Source organism: Dicentrarchus labrax, unplaced genomic scaffold, assembly GCF_905237075.1.
Source record: "Dicentrarchus labrax unplaced genomic scaffold, dlabrax2021, whole genome shotgun sequence".
NCBI lineage: Eukaryota > Metazoa > Chordata > Actinopteri > Moronidae > Dicentrarchus > Dicentrarchus labrax.
The window spans coordinates 11,148,457-11,162,892 of NW_026136712.1; the positions used below are offsets into that span (position 1 = coordinate 11,148,457).

General features: G+C 40.3%; 1 protein-coding gene across 8 annotated transcripts in view; it reads right to left on the reverse strand.

Annotated features, from left to right (window-relative positions):
* The window catches only part of kcnc3b (potassium voltage-gated channel, Shaw-related subfamily, member 3b), a 54,166-nt gene that overhangs the window by 24,226 nt on the left and 15,504 nt on the right, over positions 1-14,436 (reverse strand). The window lies entirely within an intron of this gene.

Here is a 14,436-nt window from a genome sequence, read left to right on the forward strand (position 1 = left end):
ATTAAAAATGTCATTTAATATTATTATGATCTATATTTTGTTCTAAACATAAGTTTTGTTTCAGATTTATATACTAATATTGGCTATTCATTTAGAACAAATAAATAAACAGGTTGCACACTTTTGGGTTCGGCTACAGCACTTTTAGCCCCAGTTGCCGGAAACCTGACCCCTACCAAGGAAAATTGTCTGACCGAAAACCTTAGAGCCCTGGCTCAGATTTCTGAGTCTGAGAGGACCTCCTAAAACATATGAGACATTGGGAAAAAGGTGCAAAAGAAAATCCAAAACAGAAAAGATAAAAATGGGTCAAAAGTGAACAGAATGATTTTACTAACTTATTTGTGGTACTCTGCTGGATAGGACACAGGATAAGATGGAGGGATGAAAAGGAAAAAAGGGCTATAAGGATAAGATCAACAAATAACTGATCATCTGTATGCCACAGTCCAGTAAAAAAGTGATAAATCCCACAACTCACTGTGTGTTCTGCATTGTAAGTATCAAAACACAAGTTTGGTGCAACTGTTAAAGTGAACTGCAGTTTTCCAGCAAACATACAGCAGTTTACAGATGTAGAGTATGATGTCAGACCCCGCAAACGAACACTTGTGTAAATTATTTTTTAAATATTCATTTTTGATATTTATAAAGCTAATTATTTTTTTTGCAGATTCCACAACAGCAGCCCAGAGAAAAAACCTCCTGCCCCTTCACTTGATTGATGATCCCAGTAAGTTGCAGGTGCTTCGGGTAGAATTAGGGATCACTTCATCATCACATCATTTAGCCTACTTGACATTTCTGTTCAAATTAGACTTAGATTAAAATTAGATTAAAAGATTTTCTAGATTTTTGTTTTTCTACCTGGTCCCTGGATTTTTTTGTTTTAGAATCATGAAACTAAGGTTGAATATGGATTAACTGCACTTATACAAGATGTCCATCTATCTCCTAGTTGTGCAAGATTAGCTGCATCTAAAACCTGCTGGCTAATTTTAAGAATATAGGTCCCTCTGTTCGTACAAGAGGATATAAATAATCATCTTGTCTCAAAAAAAAAAGTTCCTTGTCTTAGAAGTACCTTAGGGTTTACATGAAGCACGTTTGTAACTATAAGGCTGAAGCTGCTTTTGCTGAATTACCTTTGTTATTGTAACCAAGGAAACACATAGTCCCTGTTTCTATTGGCCTCTGTCTTCTTCCACATCTTGGGAGTATTGTATTAGTACCCTTTCTACAAGTGGCATCCTCTGTATACTACAATGTCTTACAGCTCCACGTTTGCTTGTTCACTTCTAAAACTTTGTCCTCGGGGTATATTTCCTGGACAGGAAACCAAATATAAGCTAAGTTATAAGAGTGTCCCACCACAGAGATCTCTGTTCTTTTCTCAATTTGTTTATTTTTGCTTTTTTATCACTCACAGGCAATTTTCTTTGCATTGGCCATATGTGTGATATGCAAGCTTACTGTCCATGTGTTCCCTAAGCTTATTTTTCTACTGTAGCCCATTCAGTTGTCACTGAATCAATTACAGTAGCGTGATAACACCAGTGTGTGCATGGCTACTACACATCTTTCCCTATTGCAGTCCATTCCTACAAGCCCTGCAGTGTATTTATAGATGCAGTATACTTTGTGCTTTATCAAATAAATAATAAAACACAGACATGGCCTGAAGAGCAAAATAGAAAGGTAATTCATACTTGAGTGGAGCCCATATATATAAGAAGCCTGAGTGCCCTCAGTGCATTGTGCGTGTCATCGTGCATTTTCGACATTATGCACTTATGTAATATCAAGAGCAACATACTTATAAACGGCAGCCTTATAACTAAGCAAATGGAGGGAAGCAGTTTCAGTTATTTTTCTTCAAAGGTCTCACTTCTCTTTCCCAGCTTTTCTTTGAATTGGAAATTGGATGAGAGCCTACACATATTTTCTCCAAGTGCCTTCATGACAGAAACAGTCTTAAGACTCTGAGCCACTGTATTTATTGAGGAGATTAGCTGACAAGCAATTAGCCAAAGAAGTGACCTTCCAGGAAAGTCAGTAGTATATTGTCCAATCTGCAGTTTTAAGTTGTAAAGTGTTGGTCTCCATTTGTAGTTAAATTAGCAGTGATGGTTATGTTAGTTGGTTGGTAAAGAAATTCCTTTTCAGTAGCAGTAAAGGTGCAGGGGAAAATTTGGAATCAGACATGATGTTTTTTAAGGATTATCTCATTGTATCTCAAATACTTTGACAATTTTGATAATCAGGCTTGTTCCAGCCCCCCCCCACACACACACACACACACCCACTCTCCATCTCTTCTCCCTACCTCTTTTCTCCTCTGCTATGTTTCTCGTTAGTCGGTGTCTGACCTACTTTCTCAGATTGCTGCAGTGCTCTCCCTCTCTGTATCGTGAAAACACACTCGCACACTAAGGTTCTCAATCACCCTCCTACCTCTACCCCTATACCAGCCCCCCTGTCCCACAGAAGCAGGATAGCACCAGCGGGACATGCTCAGGATGCTCCCTCATTGGCTGAGCACCAAAAAAACCTTCACATGGACAAACCAGGGCAACGAGGAGAGTTTTGCCCTGAAGTGTTATGCACTTATTTTTTTTATGTTAGTGTTGCTGTTATTCCTTACGATGGCATTAATGATGTAAGTAATGTAATAACAGTTAGACTGAGGAGATTTGCAGCAGTTTTACTCGTAAAAAGTAATGAGGCTGAAATGAGATCTGTCCTCAAAGTGATTTTTTTTTTCATGCTGCTGTGCTTTCAGACCTGTCAAATGCTGTCATTACACATCATCACATACATACACACACACAACAGAAAATAGTGGGAAAACTGCAGTAACAGCATATCTTCTATGTAGGCTATACAGGTGGAGACACAGTAGGGGGCGGACAGGTGGGAGGTAGACCAGACGATGTGGATCCATGTGTAGAGAAGCACAAAGGAAAAAGTTGAAGCACCCCAGAAGAAAGGACAGAGCATGATAAAAGTGAGAGAAGGTGTGAGGACCGAATGCCAAAGTAGTGAGCACAATCCAAACGCTGACAGAGGAAAGTATCCTGAGCTAAGCTTTGCTGAGAAAAGCTGAGGTAGCTCATCGTTCTGATGATCTCGAAGTGATGTGACTGTGTCATGCAAAGAGGGTTTTTCTAAAAAGACAAGGAAGAAGACAAGAAGCACAAAAGAAAAGAGTAAGAAAAAGAGGAAAAGCTATCAGGAGATTGGAGGCTTATAGTAAATGGCAGGTCTTAGCCATGAAAGCAACTTCTGTCAAGCACAGGGACAGACGGAGTTCGGTGTGTATTTTGTCTACATGTTGGTAAATGTTAGAATCTTGTCCACATGAATGAATTTGACTCAAGGTGCACTATCATGTCAAATACACCCATAATGACATGTAAAGCCTGATGTGAATATCCAACACAGAAGGTGATTATATGGACTCACACTTTTTAATATGAAGAATGTTGCTTTGCTAAATTTGTATACACAGAAAAAGTTGCCCAAAACACTTTAAAAACAACTGTCCCATGTTACATGCATGCTTCCAGACACAGTTTTGTTCCCTGTAGCAAGAAAATACAGCTCCAGGTAATAGGAAACTGAAAAAAATTAAAGACAAAACACAAAGGAGCTGTTGATAAATGCAGCTCAAAATGAAAACAATATTCACTAAATAAATAAAAAACTATAGTTGATTTTATCCAGACCATTGTATCATTTTTACTCAGACAGCCCTGAATTAACGTACTCCCACACTAAAAACACTATTTTTTTAAAATTCTGCCTTTGCTTGTCTCGCTGGTACAGTGTGAATACAGCTAAGGCACCAGAGGTTTGTGATTCAGCTGCAAAGCCTCTCCTGATTTGCAGATTCGCCCTCTTTCTCTAAATTAAACTTTGGTGTCAGGTGGGAAATCTTATACACACAGGAAATAACACATCAGTGTTTCAATCTCTAAACCTGAGACTGAAATACAAAACTTGTTCCTGAACAATGGTGAGGACAGCTGTTCAGCTATTCAATGGAAATCAAATATACATAAAGGTCTGAGAAGAAATTGAACGCTGGGTTGCACATTAACATGCTAAGTTCAGCTTTAACCTATTCTAATACGCTCTAATTAATTTGACCATGCTATAGTTAAAAGCCACAATGCAATATTGCTGCTGGTGAAATGGGTTCATTCATGGTTTCAGTAATTAATTGATACAGTAGTTCATGATAGCAGAGCACAGTGGATTACACTGTAGATATGAACATCAAATCAATATTGATCATTCCATCACAGCAGCAAGTCCTTTTTAAATATGCAGCAGCATGTAAAGCAGATATCTGTTGTGTCTCTCACGGCTTGAACATTAATAAAATGTACCTGCATGTAGCACGCAGGATGAGTCCTGTGTGTATACTGTATGTATACATGTGCTGGTGTGTTTGTTTGTGTGTGTGTGTGTGTGTGTGTGTGTGTGTGTGTGTGTGTGTGTGTGTGTGTGTGTGTGTGTGTGTGTGCGCGCGCTCTGACATGACTCACAATGTGAGAGAGACAAACAGCCTATGGGCACAGGAGGTGTGTTTGTGTGCACACTTGCTGATCGCAGATAGCGAGTGGTAGCTACATGAGCACTGCATTGAGGTGATGGAGAGGGATGAGCGTAGAGACGGAGAAAAAGAAAGAGGTGGAAGAAGATGATAAAAGGAGGAGTAGCAATCTGTCACTTCACACTTATTTATCTCCTCAGGCACTTTGTCTCTCCCTCTCCCCCCCATCCCTCTCCTCATTGCAACATTAAGTGTGTATGTGTGTGTTCTGGTCAAAAAAGCCATGTTAACGCTCTGAGTATATACGATTCAGAGGCACGCTGTAATGTTGGTATGAAGCGTAATTCCATTGAATTCCCTACAATAACGCTACCATGTGTGACACCTGCAGCCCAATGACCTTCAAGGCCCAATAGAGTCTCCGTCGCTCTCTAGACTCTGAAATTAGATTTGGAAAGATCATCAACATAAATTTAAAAGAGCGGGAGTCAGAGATGGGGAGAGAGAAAGAGAGAGAAGCAAATGAGAAAGAGCCTTTGAAAGAGAAAGAAGGAGAAGAGAGAGAGCAACTGTGAAAGGAAGTTGATGATAGAGCGCGTTGATTGTGTTTCGGTGGATGAATGAAGAAGAGAGAGTGATGGAATGGAAGGAAGGGAGATGAAAAGATAAGCGGAGGAGAGTAGACAATGACGTGAATCCCTCCAATCAAGGGGAGAGAGCAGGGCATCGGAGAGTGAGAGTGCAATAAAGAAGAAAGGAGGAGGTGTTGGGAGAGCATGAATGTAAGTGATATAACCAAGGAGAGATTGTCGGAGCTGATATTAGCCCTACAGGCGTTTTTGCATGCACGGCGGTGTGCTGCGCTCTTCCTTAACGGGACCCTAGTGGCGCTGTGTTTACTGCGGCACCATCCAGAAGAGCTTCATCATTACAGTATTACCACAGCCCTGCCTGGCTCTCTGTCACCATGACAACCATTGCGTTAGCCTCTGCTTTCAGGCACCAAGGACAGGACTAAGCCAAATACTGCTCCTACAGCTGGCGTAAAAGGGCTGAATGTAGAGGAGCAAGATTGTAATCATTCGATGCGGCTGATTGCTCAGTGAAAGATTCACATTTCTAAGGTCGAGGGTGAATGACCTTGACAGAGATATACAGACAAATAAAGGATTTTGCTTCTTATTACAGTGCTTTTGTTCATGTGCGCTGATGGTGATGTTTGATCAGCATTAGTATGACAAACAGCGCCCCCAGAAAGACAGAAGGATGTGGAGTCTTTCCCAGAGGGCAAAGCAAATGGGCGACCACTGCTGCAGAGTCAGCAATGATAAGAAGACACTGAAGGATGATCAGAAATCTGCACGTAAACGAGGCATTAAAGATTAACATTTAAAGATTAAAGATCCAGTGTGTGACATTTAGGAGGATTTATTGGCGGAAATGGAATATAATATTTATAACTATGTTTTCATTAGTTTATAATCACCTAAAAATAAGAATTGTTGTTTTTTTTACCTTTTCTGTTAGAATGAGCCTTTTTTATCTACAAACGTCCACCATGTTGAACTGCCATGCTACAGTAGCCCAGGAGGGACAAATCAAACACTGGCTGTAAATTTTGGGGCGACCGCAGTTTCTCCTTCGTGCTTGGATGGGGAGGGTGAAACGAGGGAGTTACGATCTGCAATTACACCGCTAAATCCTACTCACTGGACCTTTACACGATGTGAAATAGAGAGCGTTCTCCTGAAGGGCAACCCTAGCAATGGGGGAGACAGGGATCAGGTGATTAATCTATTATCTTAGGTGAATGACTGTGGCCATCACTCAGAGACTTCCAAAGCAGCCACTTAGCGTGCAGTGTGAGTATAACCTTGGGTTACAGGAATAGCCTTCACTTTTACCATCATCATCACTGTTGTCATCATCACTGTTGTATTCTGAGCAACCGAAGAGTAATTGAAGAAAGAAAGAAAAAAACCTAAACCTAACAGTCAAACACTCTTGAACAAGACAAAGAAAACAACTAAAATGTCAAAAGAGAGAGAGTTGCCTTTAGGGACATGCTGTGTGAAATGGACAAGCGGTAAAACGGAGTGGAAAGGCAGGGATGAACAGTGTTGCATTTTTTCTACACGTTGAATTATGAATTACTTTAGTGGCTTTTAGCCGTTTATGACCCCCAACCTCAAGGCTTCCTCATGTGGCATGCTGGCACGGTCCATGAAATGTGTCCAAGAATGTACAGTTACAGTATTCAGACCATTTTGAATTAAGTCCACTAAATACACTTTATACCACAGGCAAAGCAACTGACTGCACTTCAGTTTAGGGCTGTGTCTATTATTTTCATTATATACATATATAATAATTCAGTCAAATGTTTAAAAAGAAATTTCATTTGTAAAGTTAGGCAAAATAATCTACAAGCAAGGCATTATGTGCTTTACGCAAGCACTGTTTACGCGGTCCATTCTTTAAATCCACAAAAGGCTTGTCTCAGCTTTCTATGGCATGGTGTCAGACCTAAGGCATGCCCCCTGTGGAGCTCAAAGCAGCATGGGAGGAGGACTTTCTCCATCAAAACAATCATGGAATTCCATACTGGTTAATTCAACCTCTATGTGGTTGTCACTGCTTGATTCAGTTTAAAGTGGTACATAGGGCTCATGTTCCAAAAGCCAAGTCTTGAATGTATCCTGAGGTTAGTCTCTACTGAGCCAAATGCAAAAGTGCTGAAGCCTCCCTTATTCATATGTAGTATTGGATGGATCTTTCACACATTGTCTCAGGTGTTAAACATCAAACTGGAACCAAATCCTCTGGTTGCTCTGTTTGGGGTCACTCGCAGGGAGACTAAATTAACTGCTGAATAACAACATAATGTATCCTTTGTTTCCTTTCTGTTTCTCTTCTCCAGGACACTGCCTCACTCACCCACACACAATAGTTTAAAACTGGTCAAAATAATACTCACTTCAGAAATTAAATGGGAAATACCAGGAAACATGGGGGCCTTTCATTCCAGACCCTGAAAATGCTTGTTAAATGCTTGATTATTAAAGGAAGCTTAACTACATTACACACTATTCACTCGTTCACCGCAAGCCCCTGGTGCAGCAGGTAGAAAAGATAGATAGATAAGAATGTATAGCTCACTGGCAGTGACTGGGGGGGGTGTAATGTTGTTATATATATGTTTATGTTCATTGATGTTTATATGCTGACATTGGTCCCAGCTGCTGTTATTAGATACCCATTACTCATTTCTGATTTCTCTTCAAACTGCATTTTGTTATGCCCTGTGAAACAGATTTTCAATTTAGAAAAGGTTAGAAAATGATGATCAATGACCATAAGTTATTGGTTTTAAAGCTACAACCAATATTTATGTATCAAAGGATCACATGACCACTTGTACTTTTTGTTGGTTTTGGTTCACTCTCACTGCTCTACTTGCTATGCCAGTCTCACACGTACGCATCAAACACCCGAATGCAGGAGGAGATGAAGGAGGAGGAGCAATGGAGGTTGGAGATAGGTGGCACTGAACTTAAGAGATATAATTAGCTGCTGCTCCGGGTAATCCTTGCGTATACTTTATTTTCTCAGAGCTAGAGACACTGACTCTCTGAGGTCAGGGGTCTTGGAAGTGATCCTGGTAAATTTCAATCACAACACAGACTTCTGTTTCAGACATTCCCTGAATGACTCAACTCCTTGACATGCTACAGATGAATCTGTAAGCTCTTCTGCACACACACACACACACACACACACACACACACACACACACACAAACATGTCAGTGTCATATCTGCTCTGCAGTGTTCAGGTTCCCTCCATTTAATGGCCACTGCAGTCCTGTCAAACATTTCTGAAACCAAACAAATACTGTGTGGGGGTGAGTGAACTGTACATGCATTTGTTCCCTTTTATCTGTTTTGTATTCGGTCCAGATTACTGCAATATGCAATGTGGATTTGTCCTTGCTCGAGGCCCCATCCCTCTATCAGCCAATCCTCTCTTTTTTTCTCCCTTCTTCACCCCTTTCTCAGTTCATCCCCTCCTGTCCTGCTTGCATTGTCCGAGACACTTAAAGCAAGTTTGGCAAAGCTGTCCCCGTTCTAATAGCCGCGGTGACCGTCTGCCTTCATGCCTCCTCCGTTTTTTCTAAATGCCCTCCGTCCTGTCTCCCTCTGTCTTTGTCTCTCTGTGCTTCAGTAACTGCCCATAATCTACCTCATAGCTCCATCATAAAAGAGACAATGAAACATCATGGGACATGCAAAAAAATAATTTTTGGAAGAGCACTACATGTTTCAAACTGTCATCCTTTCTCTGTTACGCTGCTTATAGAGTTAAACAAAAAATCTAAAGTCTTGAAAAGGCAGATTTTTGAGAGAATGTCCTGATCTCAACAAACCTCCACGGGACATTTTGATACATTTCCATCCAAATCCATTCCTGAAACCGGCTGTTACACACTTCTCTAGATCACGTTTCCATTTAAAGCAGTCATTCGCTCTGCCTCCACTCCGCTGCCACTTGGACAGGAGGGACGATCACAAGGAAACAGATGGTCACACAGGAATGACGCCCTCCAATGTCATTTTCCAAGGGAATGAGCAGAAATACAGTTTGACTCTTTAAGTGCCACAGTGTAACGACACGTGCAACCATAGACATACACAGATGTGTTAACAATAACGCGGTAAACATCAGCAGGTTAGTTGCGTGTGATTTGTTCCATAAAATACCAAACTGTGACTGGTTTCAGCTTCTCAAATGTGCATATTTACGGCTTTTCATATTCTTCTATGATAGTACACTGAATCTCTTTGGGTTTTGGCCGGTTGGTCAGAAAAAACAAGACATTTACTTGAGTTCTGGGAAACTGTGATGGACATTTTTCAATATTTTCTGATATTTTCTGAACAAAACATTTAATCAAGAAAGGTGTCATCACTAGAGCTAAAGCAATTAGTCGATTAATCAACAACTTGATCAAGGCCTTTTTCAAACAGAAACGCCAAACATTCCTTAGACTGAGATTCTTAATTGTGAGGATTTGCTGCTTTTCTTTGTGTTATGTGAGGGATTTTTTCCTTTTTGTCAGACAAAACAAATTATTTGATGATGTCACCTTTGGGTTTAAGACATTGTGGTGGCCATTTTTTGTACCATCTTCTTACACTTACAGGAAAATAATTAATTAATTGTTTATAAAAAAAAAAATCCTTAGCTGCAGCCCCAGTAAAGATGAGGTTGGAAATGCTTACAAAAGTTTTTCTAACATGACATTATATTTCAAAAATTATAACCTGCTCAGCCACCATTATTCTATAGCATTATTTAATTGTATGATTTTAATGCCATAACGCTGAAACAATTACTTGATTAATCAATTAAATTCAGTAGAAGTCATTTATTAAGCAAAAATACCAATTATTTTCTGGTTTTATCTTCTCAAATGTGTTGATTTGCTATTAGTATCTGCTTGATATAATTTCTAAAGGATTGACAAGTCATTTACTAAACATTAAACTGATTAATCAAACAAATTGACATAATAATAAATCATTTACATATTTAGTTTTTATACAATATAAGTTTTCAGACCTAAAGATTAGGACTGTAATGTCATCTGTCAGCTAATTCACATGCAGTTTCTCGCTTTATGTCTTTATTGAACACATGTATTTGGGACTTTCACACGTGTGAGAGTGATCTGCGGGGTTACATGTGGAGGCGTGTCAAGTGAAGTGATTTATCTGTGTGCTCTAAGTGTGAACGCTCAGCAGAATGGTTTATGGGCAGCTACACTTACACACAGTACCGGCCAGTGCATAAAGGTGAGTGTACTGAGGGTGATTTATGTTCAGCCAGGTGTTTGAGGGGGTCAAATGTAAGCTGCATGTTGTATTGGAAGCGGGTAAATGTGTTTCTATATCACATTAAGTCTTTAGCTACAGTATGTGCTGGATATTGCTTATGAATAATTGAAAGTGAAAGGACTTTTCATTCAGCACACAATTACAACTTTTTTTTTTCATCAGTATTTGTACTTGTTTGTTTACATATACATGCGCCACGTGCTTATGCGCGTGGCCATCTGTGGTGCACAATACTCTCTCGTGTGATTTGACAAGATTTGCCCCATTTAGAGAATTCCGACTCCCACCATTGTAATCGGCTCTGACACAGTGTGAGCTCTCAACCACGCCGGTGTCCTGAATCATTTCGATCCCAGAGCACAAGAGCAAAATGTCCAGGGTTTACCACAAGGTCCAACTAATTGTCTGTACGGTGGTGTGGAGCCCTGATTCAGCACTTAACCAGCATGGCTAAATGGGCTGAGGCAGAGGAGGACGGGGAAGATGGCTGAGAAGGACATAACAAGAAGAAGAAAGGTATTTGGAGTAATGGGGAAGCAATTTTTGCAGCATAATCACACAACATGCTAAATGCTTGCCTGGAATGTGATACTTAAGGCAATAGGTTCATGTTTCGGAAAATCGAGAGTTGGACGAGCAGATCGATACCACTCTAATGTCTGTACAGTAAATATGTTGCTGGAGTCAGCAGCCACTTAGATAAGTTTAACTAGAAACAGCACTTCGCCCCTTTAAAGCTCACTAATGACCACATCATACCCCCATTGTTTAATCTGAGGAAAAAAAACAACAAATGTGCTGTTTTGACTATGGGTTATGTCTTAAACTATTTCTTACCTCTGAGCACTTGCCAGGCAACCAGGAGACTCCATGAAGATACTGATCGGCACATAACAACAACAAGTTTTTTTTATGGATCCAGGCTAGCTGTTTTCCCATGTTTCCAGTCTTCGTGCAAAGCTAAAAGCTAACCAGCTGCTAGTTGTACCTACATAGTAGCTTTTTATTGCAGTAAAACTACTAAAAAGTCCAAGTCAGATGCTGCTGTTTTACCTCTTTAAAGTGCCTCTCACTTAGATCATGTATCTGCCCTTGTTATGAGACATCAAGCATCTATCCAGTAAAGTATCGCCAACAGACAGCGCTCAAGTTACAAGATAGCAAACAGAGGGACTGTGACTTCCGAGGATGCAAACACAACATGAGAAGGCCTGCAGTACAAAACCTTGTCAGAGAAAATTGAAACAGAACACGATACATTGACCAATTGCAGGCACAGGAAAGGCAGGTTGACTAATTATTACGCCCCTGCCAGCAGCTACTGCTTGAGGAAACCATTTACCTTAATCAACTTGGTGAGTACCTTAGAATAACTCCCTCTATCCTTTTTTCTCTGTCAAGACAGGTTTAGTTTGGTTACAGGCATTGCTTATGTACTCAATGGTCATACAAATACTCCTCTCCCCAGTAATGGAGGAATAGATTAAGGCCTCCTTTCCCTCTCTTTTGCTCTGCTATTTTCAGATGCAGCCCACAGGGAGAAGAACAAGAATGGAAGTGGGAAATAGGCCTTACAGCGGGGTCAGGGCTTGAATGGAAACAACTTGGAAGCATGAAGCATGAACCCCACTGCTAAAAGTAAAAGTTTAAATCAACGCACTTAAGACCTTTCGGTTCACAAAAAAAAAACACCATTAAAGTAGAGAAAAATCATCTCCATTTCACTTCATCACTGACACTGGGACACTGGCGAGGGAAGCTAAAGCTTTGAGGTTAAAAACAGGATATTCATACACTCAGAAGGATGTCTTTAGGGTGAGATGTACCTTTTTTTGTAAGATACAGATAATAATGGGAGCTGTGCTGTTAACTCCCTAAAGCATAACGGGTATACATAACAAATAACGAGAAGTATAAGGCAAGGTAGTCCAGGGTTTGTTGTGATTGGTTAAAACCTGCACAACCCTTCATCACAGTTGCCATTAGAACTAGAGTTGGGACGTACTCTACGTGGAACAAAGTGGCTCTGGGGCAAACAAAACTAGTGCAAAAATCTCACAAGACTATTCAAAATTAGAAGTGACCTAGTGAAATGAGTCTGATACTGGTTAAAAACGAAAGAGGGCAACAAGCTTTACTGAAAATGAAATGTAAGACTTTACTGACAAGTTTTTTAAGTAAAAACCTTACATTTGTATTTCAAAACCCACACAGAACTTAATTTCTCGGTCGCAAAGGTCTTCTCCCTTAAAAATGTGATGAAATGTCCCCGACAGAAACAGTAATGTCACCCAAATCACGCCCAGGACGATCTTTTTTTTCCACACCATTCACCAACACCTTATCTATATATACACTAACGCCTATCAATACGTCTTTTTTTATTTTCTGTCCAGCACAGTGAGTTTCCGCCCAGAGACGACCTGTTCTGAAGCCGTCCAGCACAGAGGCAGGTCACATTTGTGTTTATGACAGCACAGTGCGCTCCAGCACTGAACACTGAGGCAACAGCAAACAATGAACCACAAGACATGACCTTCAGGGATATGGGGCTCCAGACACAGCACTGCTCCCCCCGAAAATGAATCAAATACAGGCACACAAAGTACGATTTGGAGGGGGCAAAGGGGCATCTTGTACATGCTGAGCTACAAATAGTGCATTGTCAGGAGATTGCTGACAAAGACAACTGTGCCCTTCTGGTGCGAAACTGGAATTTACCAAAACACAGCTAATACTGTCGGACAGTGGGACTACATTATAGGACAACATCTAGATAGTCCGCGTTGGATTTCATACATTATCCTAGGGTAAACAAGGTATTTCTTTTTAAAGAAAATCGTTTTTAGAAAATTTTATGAATCTGATATTTGAATTTATATGAGAACTTACTCTGCATTAATTTTCAATGTCACATCTATTTAACTTAACCTTCTTTATCCAGACTTTTTATGTCCAATAAAGCCTTTTCCTTTGTATATCAGTGTATAACTTGCAGCTGACATATTCAACAACACTGAAATGTTCAATATTCCTTTCAGTAATAGTACCATTTAATTTTTCCATAAGAGCTCTTATCTTAACGGCTATTTAACCCTCAAACAATATCTTCTTCATCTTAGTTTAACACCAAATATTCAACCTGCTGAGTGACAGTGATCACTCAGCAGGTTCAATAATAAAACAATTTATCAACAAAGCAGTTTATCAATACTGGTGGGTCCTTGGTTATTCAGTGGAATCATTGTCATTCACGCAGATTAGAGTTTAAAACAGTAAATTAGAAAAATCCTTAAACAAAAGGGACAAAATGGGCCAAGACTAAAACAAATGTCAAACATGATATAACAGCTCCATGTCATTTTAGCTGCACTGCACGATCTATATCAACCTGACACCGATCAATAAAGAAATCAGATGCAAATCGTATTGTATAACAGATCATCAAACAGAAGCATAGACATCCATAAATTTTGGAAATGGATTAACATCGTGTTACCATCCAATAGTCCCTGTAAGCAGTGTCATATTTTATGAGGTGATAAAGAAAGAGAGAATTGCTTTAAAAACAGACAAAAGGAGAAGATAATCAATTGATTATCAATCAATAGGCAGGCAGGGGGGCCAGGGTAGGAAGATTGGATGGCTCAAGCCTCCACAGATGATCGAAGATACAAAGACGAGGGTCCCCACCCCCATCATGCAACATCTCTCTCTCCCTGTGGTTGTCACCTCCTCCCTGTTTATCTCAAAACCCCTCTTCCTCTTCTTCGTCTCCCTCCGTGTCCCTCTCAGGCTCCCCTTCAGTCCCTTTTCCCATCTCATTTCTCTCCACTATCTCACCCCTTCTCCATTTCCCTTGCTCTGTCTATCCCTCTCACTCCCACCACCACCCCCCCACCTGTTTTTTCTTCCTCCAGTGCTCCCCCTCCTCTCTCCCGTGTCTACTGCAGCAGAAAATCCAGCACAGACACCAGC